The following is a 12,626-nucleotide window of genomic DNA, read 5'->3' on the forward strand; positions in this document are numbered from 1 at the left end:
TAATGTCTAGTGAAAGCCATGATACATCTGGTATGTTGATCATTAGTTATAATGATAATGTGCTTCAGCATGAAATTCAGAAAAGTGTGGGCATAGAATGTGTTTAGTAACTTATTGCTGATCTTCAAGCATATTTCCTGGCACATATTAGGTTAAAGACATGAATAAATGCATGGATGACACATAACAATAATCCTGAGAAGAGAGACTTTGGATTTTTCCGTACCATCCCTGCTTCTGTAAATAATCCAAATGTCACATGTAATACTTGTGACAATAATGTACTGGCAAGGCATTTTACATGGGAAGTATTTTACTTGTGCAACTTACACTTGCAAGTAGGTAGAGATTATTAGCAACAATTCATGAATGAAGAGAATTAGGGGATTGTCCAACTTGTCACAGCAGCCTGCAATAAATTAACTGAGAAATCAAGTACCTATATTTAGCAGATTTTCCTCTGAAACTTTAGTATGGATATTCCATATTCTTTGGAACCCAATACTTTTGATTTTCAAGCCCGTGCTGACCAGCGGTAGTTTGGAGGGTGGTGTTATGCTCTAAGGAATGTATTGTTCACTTACTTGTAAAGGAAGGATATATATAAGATTTAGCGCTGCCAACAGAAATGATACATGGATTTTCCTTAGTTGTTCCCACATTTGATGAGAAATATCCCTTCTTGAAACTTCACTTATTCAAAAATATTTATTTAGCGAGTATCAGGTACCAGGCATATCTCTGCTCATTAAGGACTCAACATTGAAGAAGATCCCTGCTTCTGTGGAGACTGATTTTCTTTTTTTTTTTTTTTTTTTTGCTATTTCTTGGGCCGCTCCGCGGCATATGGAGATTCCCAGGCTGGGGGTCTAATCGGAGCCGTAGCCACCAGCCTATGCCAGAGCCACAGCAACGCGGGATCCGAGCCGCGTCTGCAACCTACACCACAGCTCATGGCAACGCCAGATTGTTAACCCACTGAGCAAGGGCAGGGACCAAACCCACAACCTCATGGTTCCTAGTCGGATTCATTAACCACTGCGCCATGACAGGAACTCCAAGACTGCATGGGAAAATAAACATAAACGAGAGAGAAATGCATGAATAAAATGATTTTAGATAGTGATAAGTGTTATGAAGAAATTAAGAAAGAGTCTTTATATAAGAAACCACCAGAGAAGAGTGGTTTGCATTGAACAATCAGGAAAGGTCTCTCTGGGCTGTTGGCACGTGGACAGAGGCCTATGTGAGAAGAAAGGGCATCAGTGAAGTTGTGAAAGAGCAGCACGGCAGGGAGGGGACAGCAGTGCAAAGACCTGAGGGGAGAAATGAGCTGAGCCTGTTTGAGAAACACATACAGTCCAGTAAGGCTGAAGCTCAGTGAGGAAGTGGAAAGTGCAGTATAGCTGGTTGAAAGCGTGGATGACCGTGAGAACCACAGACCAGGTGGACCACAGTAAGATGCTTGGGAAGCCAGAGGGTTTCAGCAGAGGAGTGACATGGCAGGATGTATGACTTTTAAAGAGGACTCTGGTTGGGAGTTCCCATCGTGGCTCAGTAGTTAACAAACCCGACTAGGAACCATGAGGACGCAGGTTCCATCCCTGGCCTTGCTCAGTGGGTTAAGGATCCGGCATTGCCGTGAGCTGTGGTGTAGCTCGCAGATCCCGTGTTGCTGTGGCTGTGGTGTAGGCTGGCAGCTGTAGCTCTGATTTGACCCCTAGCCTGGGTGCAGCCCTAAAACAAAAAAAAAAAAAAAAAAAAGAAAAGAAAAAGAGGAGTCTGGTTGTTGAGTCTAAACCATACATTAGAAAGCCAAGAATAGGTGGTGAGAGACCTTTAGGAGCTTTGTGAAACATGGAGATGGAGGCCGTCATGGCTGAGGCAGAGAGAAATGAAAGCTTTCAGGAAAACTCCAAACCAACAGGGCCTAATTGTTGGATTGGTAAAAAAGAAAAATACAGCAATCAAAATGTTTAAGTAACTGGGCCAGTTTTAGAACTAGAGACAAAATGGGAAAATCATGGAGGAACCTGAAAATTCTGATTTTGGCACTTTACATTTGAAGTGTCATTAGACTTAAAGGGAAGATGCCAAGTAGACAGTCAAGTTGGGAACTGTAGAGCCAGGTAAGAGCTGAAGGTATAAATGTGGGACATCAACATATGCATAATAATCAAGGCATGGTTTCTGTGAGATCATACATGGAGACAGTTACCATAGAGAAAAGGACCCAGGACTCCAATGTTTAGAGATCTGATAGCAGAGAGAGCTAGAAATCAAATTTAGACGAGATCATTGATATAGGAGGGGATAGACCAGGATGGAAGATAATATAAGAAAGTGAATGTATATATATGTAGGACTGGGTCCCTTTGCTGTACAGCAGAATTGGGAAAACACTGTAAATTAACTAGACTCTAATAAAATTTTTTTACAAGAAATATAGGGGAAACAGGACAGTACATCTTAGGAAACATTAATAGCTTTCATTTATTGCATCTATTAAGAAATATTATATACCAGGCACTATTCTAAGTTCTGTTCCCGTATTAACTCATCAACCCTCATAACAACCATCTGACACAAGTTAAACATAGGTCCTATGTTCTCCTTTGTAAAAGAGGAGATGGAGGCAGAAAATTAAGGAAAGAAAGTATTTCAAGACACAGGAAATAACGTCAATATTCTGAGAGATTGCGTTTGCATAAGATAAAGATGAAGAGGGATACCTGACTTTGACAAAATGGAAGTTATGGGAAGTCAAAAAAAAAATCAGTTTAATAGAATGAGGAGGAGGAAGTCCAGCAAAAGTGGATGTAAAGAATGGGAGGGGGAACATTTTTGAGAAGTTTTCCAGTTAAAGGGAAAGAGAAAACATGAGTTAACTGGAGGAAACACCATGTAAAGAATTTTTTTTTTTTTAAGATGGGAGATATCAAGGAACATTTTTATTCTGCTGGAGATGTAGATGGAGAGAAAATAATACACAGGAAAGATGGTGAGTAACTGCTGTAATAAAATCTTGAAAAATCAGAATGGGATCCAAACTGCAAGTAGAGAGGAACTGCCTTTTGATAGGAACTGAGACATTATGCATTTTCACAATTATTAGGGCAAAAAGAATGCAGATAGAGAGCAGGGAAGATTGGTAGATTTGATGCAGAGTGCTTGCAGGAGAAAGTTCATGACTATTTCTAGTTCTTGAAAAAAAAAAGTGATGTCTGAATATGAGGGAGCACAGAGAATGTAGAAAGATTAGCAAAAAGAGAACATAAAAATAGCAACTCTACTAAGAAAGGGTAGCGGGGGAATTCCCTGATGGCCCAGTGGGTTAAGGATCTGACATTGTCACTGCTGTGGCTTGGGTCCCTGCTGCAGTGTGGGTTTGATCCCTGGCCTGGGAAGTTCCGCATGCTGCAGGATGTGGCCAGAAAAAAAAAAAGAAGAAGAAAAAAGAAAGGATAGAGGGAAGCGTGGGCTGCATCGACAGCCCATTTAAGGCTGTGACAATGCGTATAACGAGAGGCTTCTCTAGCAAGCTTCAGCTGTGCTGGGGTAGGTGAAGAGCAGGGAAATGAATTTTCCCAGGTGAGTGAGTAGAAAGAGGACTGGTTTTTTCAGGAGAGTTTAATGAAGATCCACACCGGAAGTTGGGGCAGTGGTTACCCTAAAGTATGATACCCAAAAATGTGCCTTTGGGACTGAAATGAGGATGTCTGCTGTCTTCATTACCTGCTTCTCTCTCTGAGGCAAACTTCTACTTCGTAGGTAAAATGCCTTTAGAGCTATCACTCTCACAAAATGCAGAGTGAGGTAGTGTTGGATTTTTTTTAACTCATGTAATAAACATTTATGTGGGTTCAACTATATTCATTCACGAAATGGATCGCAGCACTTTGTCCTTTGCTATTCTCTAGAACCACCCCCCCCAAACTCCTGGGGAGTTTCCATTCTTCCAGCACAGAATAGAGTCTTTGAAATCATGCTATCTGATGTTTCATATTTAGTCAAAATTCCTCTTACAGTTCTCCAGTGGTAGCTGTTGCTTGATTTGTTTGAGCTATTTGGAGTTATTCTTTTCATGCTTGTCATTGTCCCCATGGCGTCAAGCTACATTTGAGAACACTAATTCTGCTAAAATTCTCAACCTGGGTACTTCCTACATCACGCTTTGGAAAACGTCTCGCTGTCAAACGTATTGTTAGACAGTAGAGTCTTTGTGCAGAAGACAATGTCTTATTCAACCTGGTATCCACATACATGGTCCTGTGCCTCGCACAGAGTGGGCGCTCAATAAATGTGTCTTTGAAAAAACAAAGAAGTGAATTATCCTGTGGAGAAGTCTGAATAACACACACAGACAAGCACTAAGCCAAGAGGGGAGAAGGAAGTGAAACATTAACCTGTGAGAATATGTAGGCTTTCTATTGTGCTGATGACTGAAAAGAGCTTGGAATTACACCTTCTGTTCCACATCACTTGGTGAGATGATTATGGAGTCAGAGGCATAATTTAGACCCAGAGCTTGTTTGCCTAGATATTCCACACCAAGTATGGGCCTACTCATTTTCACATCTCTTATACCAACAGATTCATTGAATGTTTGGCTTTCTTTAAAAAAGCTGTTCCAGAACCAATATCACAAGATCCTAAGGATGGCGTAGATTCTGAAAGATGGGAAGAGAAACCCAAGATAATCGTTTCATTCAGAAAGAGTCTTGCAGGTAAGTCTTACAGTTTGATGTGCAGCTGAGTGCCCAGGCATAATATCTGGAGGAGATTTAACAAGTCATGAGCAGTTTGCCTCCAAACCACTGGCCTTATTTTTAGTAATATCTACCCTGTAAATATTAAATGTCAATTTTAATGATGTGTGCATACACTTTTTCTTTTGCCAAAACATTCAATATATTTAAATATATTTAATTCTAAAATAACTCTAGGCCTAGGGATAATGGAAAAGTATAATTTCTTCATTTTGTCCTGCAATGCTACTATACACAGTTTGTTCTATAACATGAAAGCAAAATTATATGAACTTAAATATTAGCATCCAAGTTTTAGAAGCATAAAATGAAGCCACACCAAGACTATGAGTGACACTTGTCTAATTATAAAACTTTGAATGAATTCTGTATTATCTGCATATTTCATGAGTAACCTGTTAATATTAATTCATGAAAAAAACAAAGCCTTCCAACATGGGGGAAATGGTGATTAAAGAACTTAAGAAAACAACTCTAGGTTGCCTGCCTTTGACATGGCTAAAAATTGTTTTTATTTTATTCTAAGCTTTCCACTTAGGTTAAACTAATATATTTGCATGTGTTTCTTTTTTTTTTTTTTTTTTTTTGTCTTTTTGCCTTTTCTAGGGCCACTCCCGCGGCATATGGAGGTTCCCAGGCTAGGGATCGAATCAGACCTGTAGCCGTCAGCCTACGCCAGAGCCATAGCAACGCCAGATCTGAGCCATGTCTCGACCTCCACCACAGCTCACAGCAATGCCGGATCCTTAACCCACTGAGCAAGGCCAGGGATTGAACCACAACCTCATGGTTCCTAGTCAGATTCGTTAATCACTGAGCAACAACGGGAACTCCTGTATTTTTTTTAAACAGCGTCTTTTTTGAGATATAATTCATACACCATATATTATAGCACAATTATATATACATATATAGTGTTTAAAATCATGATAAACACATTATACTGAATTCATGTTTTTCACCAAACATGGAAAGCCCGTGTGTTTATGCCTTAATTTGTAAGATCTATAAGTTAATCAGGGTAACAAGGAAGAAAGGCAACTTCTACACAAACCGTTGAATAAGGTTATCTTGAGGTTAGTAGATGTCATCTATTGCATTGGATAAGCAATGAGATCCTACTATGTGGCACAGGGAACTATATCTAGTCACTTGTGATGGAACATGATGGAGGATATTGTGAGAAAAAGAATGTGTATATATATGACTGGGTCACTTTGCTGTACAGTGGAAATTGACAGAAGAAGGTAAATCAACTACCACAGAAAAAATAAAACCTAAAAAATAAATAAATACGGTTATCTTGGCTTTCTTTTGTGGTGCAGCAGGTTAAGGATCCAGCATTGTCACTGAAGTGGCTTGGGTCACTGCTGTGGTGCAGGTTTGATCCCTGGCCCCGGGGAACTTCCACATGCTGCCAAGGCAGCCAAATAAATAAATAAATAAATAAGGTTATCTTTAGAGGATCGAGAATAGTAAGGACTCAAGAAAGAAACAGAGTCTCTCTCACTCTTCCCCTAGACTTGCCCCTGAAGGGAATGAATTAGTTAATTCCACAACCTCTGCTGGGAACCTGTCCTGTGCCAGACACTGACTCCACACAGTGAACAAGACAGATGTGGTTCCTGCAATGGAGGGACCCAAAGCTCCCTAGGGGAGAAAGGAAAATAAATATGTGCTTAGTGCTGGGAGTAAGCTAGAAAGGAGGTCTTACTTGACAGAGTGATCAAAAGGTAACAGTTAAATATATTACATTACCTCATACCTAAGTTTAGCCCTATTCCCACCCCAAATTCTCATCCCAGCTCCTAACATATCTTGATATGAATTCAGTAAGACAAAAAAGAATTATAATGCTCTTTCATTCATTCAACAAACACTTTATGTGTGTTTCCGGGTCTCAGGTCTGTGCTAAGTGCTGGAAAAACAGATATAAAAGCCTCTAATACAGTGTCTGCGGTGGAAAAGCTGGTATGTGAAAATTACGATGAGCAGCCATGAATACAGAAAACCAGAAGAAAAACTGGGGCAGGGCGCATATCTCTGATTGAGAAGTCTTGATCTAGGAGGTCATATCTGTGCTGAGATTTGAAGAGGAAAGGGCTGGCCAAGGACAGGGTGTGAACAGAATTGTGAAGAGGTGAAAAAATGCTAAAGCTTGTATTGACTAGAGAGAGTATAATTCATATGAGGAATTATAAGTAGTTTCATTCGGCTGGTGTGATGGTATAGTGTGTGGCAAGAAACAAGTTTGGGATGGTGTCAAGCACCCAATAATGAAAGGTCTGACATGCCAGTTTAGATTTTATAATAGGGAGTGATTTAAAGGCTTTGAGTAATAAGAAGTAACATGATTGAGTGTTCAAGTTTAGACAGACCATTCTTTAAGTAGAAGGAAGAGGGGTTATGAGGAAGCAAATCTGGAAGCAGGAGGAACAATGAGAGAGGTGTGGCAATAAGTCAGGTAAGAGATAACCCTCTGAACGGTGGGAGGTGGAATTAGATGGGGAATTCGAGTCAGACTTGAATGGAGGTGGTGAGTAAGGAAGGGGCTTAAGATGATCCAGAGTTCATGCGTGATTTATGAGTGCGAATGTCTGTAATTGAGAGGCAATGAGGAAGAGATTGGGGGAACAGGGACGAGCAATAGCTGACATTGGGTGCATTCTATGTCCAACTTATTTTTCTTCTGCCACAACTTAATTCCATCTTTTTTTTTTTTTTGGTCACACCTATGGCATGCAGAAGTTCAAACCCATGCCACAGCAGTGACAAGGCCAGATCCCTAACCCACTTAGTCACCAGGGAACTCAAATTCAATCTTTATTTGTCGTTGAATCCTAAATATGTCTCTCCAGCCAGGATTTCTTTCCTGAGTTCCAGATCTGTATGTTTAAATGCCTCCTAGATATGTCATTTGCATATTTCGATGGCATGACAAATTGAAGCATTCCCAAGTAGAGTCTAGATAAAGAAATTAAATGCAGACACTAAGAGGGAATGCGTGTGAATTTTCTTACCATTTGTTTTGTTATATTGTTATTTTTTTCACTGAAACTATAGGAAGGAAGACAAAGGTAGGCATAGATACAATGAGTTAGGTAAGTGGCAGGAGGAGAGGGAACACTTGCTTATCAACATCATTTGTTTCAGTAACATAAAAGCAAGATCATCAGCTGGAACCAGAGGGGGTATCTCAAGTTGAAAGACCTGAGGGGAAAATGATGGAGGCCTGATATAGCTTTGGAGGATCAAAGAGCTGAGATGAAACGAATAAAATGATATCATTAGCAGTGCAACTAAAACAAAGAACTTAATTTTTTAGTGGCATCAACCTATGTGGCTATTTGACTTCTGCCAGTGTTGCTTACCATCCAGGTATAGGAACAGAGAACACAGGTGGTTGGGTTGACTCAGCACTAGACTTGGCTACATGGATACAGCAGGAAAGTAAAAGACCAAAAATTTGTCTGTATGGACAATAGCCATTTATGTTAGGGATCAAAGGCCCAGACTTGTTACCAAAGGAATTATTTCCAGAAAGAAGCTTTTATTTATTTGTTTACTTATTTTTTTATTTATTGGCCACCCTTCGGCATATGGGATTCCTGGGCCAGGGTTCAGATGAGAACCACGGTGTGACCCACGCCATAGCTGTGGCAGCACTGAATCCCTAACCCACTGTGCCAGGCCAGGGATCAAACTTGCATCCCACTGCTCCAGAGAGTCCACCAATCCCATTGCGCCACAGCGAGAACTCTCTGAAAGATGCTTTTAGATGGAGAGAAAGAAATGGAACAGTTACGGAACAGGACACCAATAAAGTGTAGTAGAAGAGGGTACTGCCGTTAACAAGAAACTAAGTCAGCGAGTGAGAGACTAGAGAAGGATATTTCAGAAATGGGCAGCCTCTGTGACAAAAAGATTTTTGGCTAGAGGTGAGGATTAAAGAGGAAGGGAAGAAAAAGTATGGCTTTGACAACTCCAAGCACATATGATACTAATTTGTCAGAAGGTCCACCCAGGGATACTTGAAAAAAACTTAAAGGCCACTAACCCAATCTCCTTAAACAGAAACTTATTTTAAGGCATAACCTTTAGTAAATCATGGCCAAGTAGCTGTCATCCTAAGCATATGGTCATGACTCCCAAATAGAAGAGCCTCTAGGAAGGATTTCACTCACGTTCTCTCAATAGAGTATAAAATAAAACCCATGATAATTTTGTTTAAGAGGAATGCTCGTTCGCTTACAGTAGTTTGTCATTTTTACTTAATTTTCAGAAGAAATGGTTGATAAATTTGAAGAGAAGGAAGGAACTTTTGATTCCCTCTTAGTCAAAAGCACTTGAACAAGACTTCTATGGGAGAAGCAGTCAAGGATGTAACCAAGGCTCGCTCAGCGTTGATATTTAAATTACTTTTCATTGCACAGGCACGAAGCCAATCTCAGTTTTCCCAGCCCAACCACTGTTGTTCAGCCAGCTCTATTATGTTAAATGCTCAGGTTTGGCAGCATATCAGACAGCTAGATCCTATTGTTTTTCAACTTTATATAATAATTTTTGTTTTCATTATAACTAGTTTACAGTGTTCTGTCAATTTTCTACTGTACAGCATGGTGACCCAGTTACACATACATGTATACATTCTTTTTTCTCACATTATCATGCTCCATCATAAGTGACCAGACATAGTTCCCAGTGCTACACAGCAGGATCTCATTGCTAATTCATTCCAAAGGCAATAGGCTGCATCTGTTAACCCCAAGCTCGCAATCCATCCCACTCCCTCCCCCTCCCTCTTGGCAACCACAAGTCTATGCTCCAAGTCCATGATTTTCTTTTCTGTGGAAAGGTTCATTTGTGCTGTATTTTTAACCATCATAGAAATGCACCCCAGGACTTAATATGGAACCCAACATATTCAAAACATCAATATTTAGACTGAATTTTGAATCGATTAGAAGATTCTACCATTATCAGCTTCTATCCAAAGGCTACTTGCCTCCCCAGTCTCTTTTTCTCACTTTTGCTCCAAAAATGTGTCCAGATCAAGGGAAAAAAGTTGTCTTTTCCTTCCCTCCCGAAAAAGAGGAGTGTTACTGCCAGCAGCAAAGATAGAACATGCCCACAGAACTAGACAAGATACCCAAACCCTAGTTAAAAGTCTCAGGGAGTTCGGGCTATGATGCGTGGATTAAGAATCTGACTGCAGTGGCTCAGGTCACTGCAGAGGTGTGGGTTCAATCCCAGGCTCTGTGGCATCACAGTTGTGGCTTGGACTCAATCCCTGGCCTAGGAACTTCCATGGACACTGGAATAAATAAAATAAATGAATAAATAAAATTATAAGATCCATGGAGATGCTTCCTAAAACTTTCCTGAAACTTGTCTTAACTTTATAGCCTATCTTTGCCCATTGGCAGAGAAAAGTTATTGAATCTGAGAAGAGAGCTATTGAATTAACAGGCAGATGCCATGATTGCTTCATTTACCACACATGGTTTCTGCAAAACCGACCTGAAGTTGGGTTTGCCCAGCCCTTCCTTCCACACTTTGGGGAAGCTGCAGAAGCCAGACCTACTTCTGGCACCTAGGTTTGGTGTTTGGCATACAAGTTTTTGTGAAATAGAGATCAATAAAAACAATAATAACTGTTAAAACAAAGCCCAAAACTTGGGACAAACAAGTACTAATCAGATAATATACAGAGCTAGATTTAGATTTAAAATCTCTAAAAATCGTAATATGTGGCATTGGGCTATTACATATTTCTTGTATATTACTGTTGCTGTAGTGGATCCTCTTTTTCTCTCATGGACAAGATTACATTGTCATCTCCATTCTCACATTGGACACACGACTGCCTAGATAATGATAAAACTTACTGTCTCACTGTCATTCTCAAACACTGTCAGCCAATAATCTTAGGCATTTAGTTTTCCTTACCAATGTTAAGTAAAACACAATTTATAAATTGCTGCTTTTGCTGAATCCTTTCATTACTAGCACATATTCTTTATATGTTAAAATGAAAAAACATCTCATTTCTCTTCCTTCAAACTAGCTAAGAAACATTGGACACAGGACAACTAGTTTTGCAGCTTTCCTACACCAAGCACAGGTAAACTTAAAGTGTGTTAGTTTAGACTCTTTCTACACTTTAGCGATCAAAGGGCCTTTGCATGATGTCTAATTATCTGAATACAAGAAGCTTGACACCAACAGAGGTGAGAGCTGTGCCACAGACCTAGGCTTTTGGGGGAAATTACTTCCTAGCTAATGCTGTGCAGATTGTGCTTGACAGCGATTAACTGAAGATCCAAAGAAAGACTGTTATCAGAAAACATTTTCCCTTAGGATGGTGGCCATCCCTTCTTCACCACATCCTCTCTTTTCAGAACAAACTACTTTGCTGTTTCTGCTTTTTTTGTTTTGTTTTGTTTTTGCACTTTTTAGGCATGGCATATGGAGGTTCCCAGGCTAGGGGTCCAGTCGGAGGTACAGCTGCTGGCCTACGCCACAGCCACAGCAACGCAGGGTCCAAGCCACGCCTGCAACCTACACCTCAGCTCATGGCAATGCCGGATCTTAACCCACTGAGTGAGGCCAGGGATCAAACCTGCAACCTCATGGTTCCTAGTCAGATTCGTTTCCGCTGTGCCACAATGGGAACTCCCCCTATTTTGCTGTTTCCCAATGTGCCACAGTCCTCCATGACTCAGTACCTTCCCCATGCCTTCCAGAAAGGGCCTCTACCCACTTCTCTGCCTGATAAACTTCTATTCATCCTTTATAATTCAACCACAGCTCCAGGTGGTACATTCCCTCATTCATCTCTACACCTCAATGGCTCACTGTCTATACCTACATTTCAATACTTAATCACTGCTTACTGATCGCTGCTTACTTATGGATTTTGTCTTCTTCAAGTCAGGGACTGTGGCTTCTTCATCCTGGTATTCCTAGGGTCACATACAGTGCCTGGCACTTTAGAAACACAGAAAACAATGTTTGGTTGTGTTTTAATAAAGGCAGCACTCAGAGCAGTGAGATGGAGAGGATAATAAGAATACTGACAAAAGAATATTATTTAGTGGTGCTATAAATGAAGAAACCTTTGATCATGTGCTAATTAAAACAAATGTTACAGATGACATCTGGCTTAGCATAGGCAATGTCAGCACATTCAGAACTGATAGCAAAAAGAGTAGGCTACTTTTGATGTAACATTAAGAAATGTTAGAAAAATACAAGTTAGAAAGGGACTATAAGCAAATAAGTCAAGGACATGGATAAAAGGATCATTACAATTTGGTCAGATGAATGTTTTTAGTAATAGTTTTAGTAGAGAATAAACATCCAATAGATACATCAAAACCTGTAGTGTACATGAAGAATACAGTCCATTAAAATGCCTATACTAATTAATGAATAAGGCAAATAGAAAACAATAAAAACAGAGTTTATGGTTTAACTATAAAACCACCCAGGGGGAGTTCCCATCATGGCTCAGCAATTAGCGAACAGGACTGGCAGCCATGAGGATGTGGGTTCTATCCCTGGCCTCGCTCAGTGGGTTGAGGAGCCAGTGTAGCCATGAGCTGTGGTGTAGGTCTCATTCATGGCTCAGATCCTGAGTTTCTGTGGCTGTGGTATAGGCCAGCGGCTGCAGGTCCAATTGGACCCCTAGCCTGGGAACCTTCATATGCCACGGGTGCAGCCCTAAAAGGACAGAAGGACCAAAAATAAAAATAAAAAATAAAAACACCCATGAGAACGCAGATAACAGAAGGATAAGTATTAAAGTAAACGATCCAGTAATTCAGAGTAGAATGAAGTGGTACACTGGTATTC

This window comes from Sus scrofa, chromosome 8 (assembly GCF_000003025.6).
Source record: "Sus scrofa isolate TJ Tabasco breed Duroc chromosome 8, Sscrofa11.1, whole genome shotgun sequence".
Classification (NCBI taxonomy): domain Eukaryota; kingdom Metazoa; phylum Chordata; class Mammalia; order Artiodactyla; family Suidae; genus Sus; species Sus scrofa.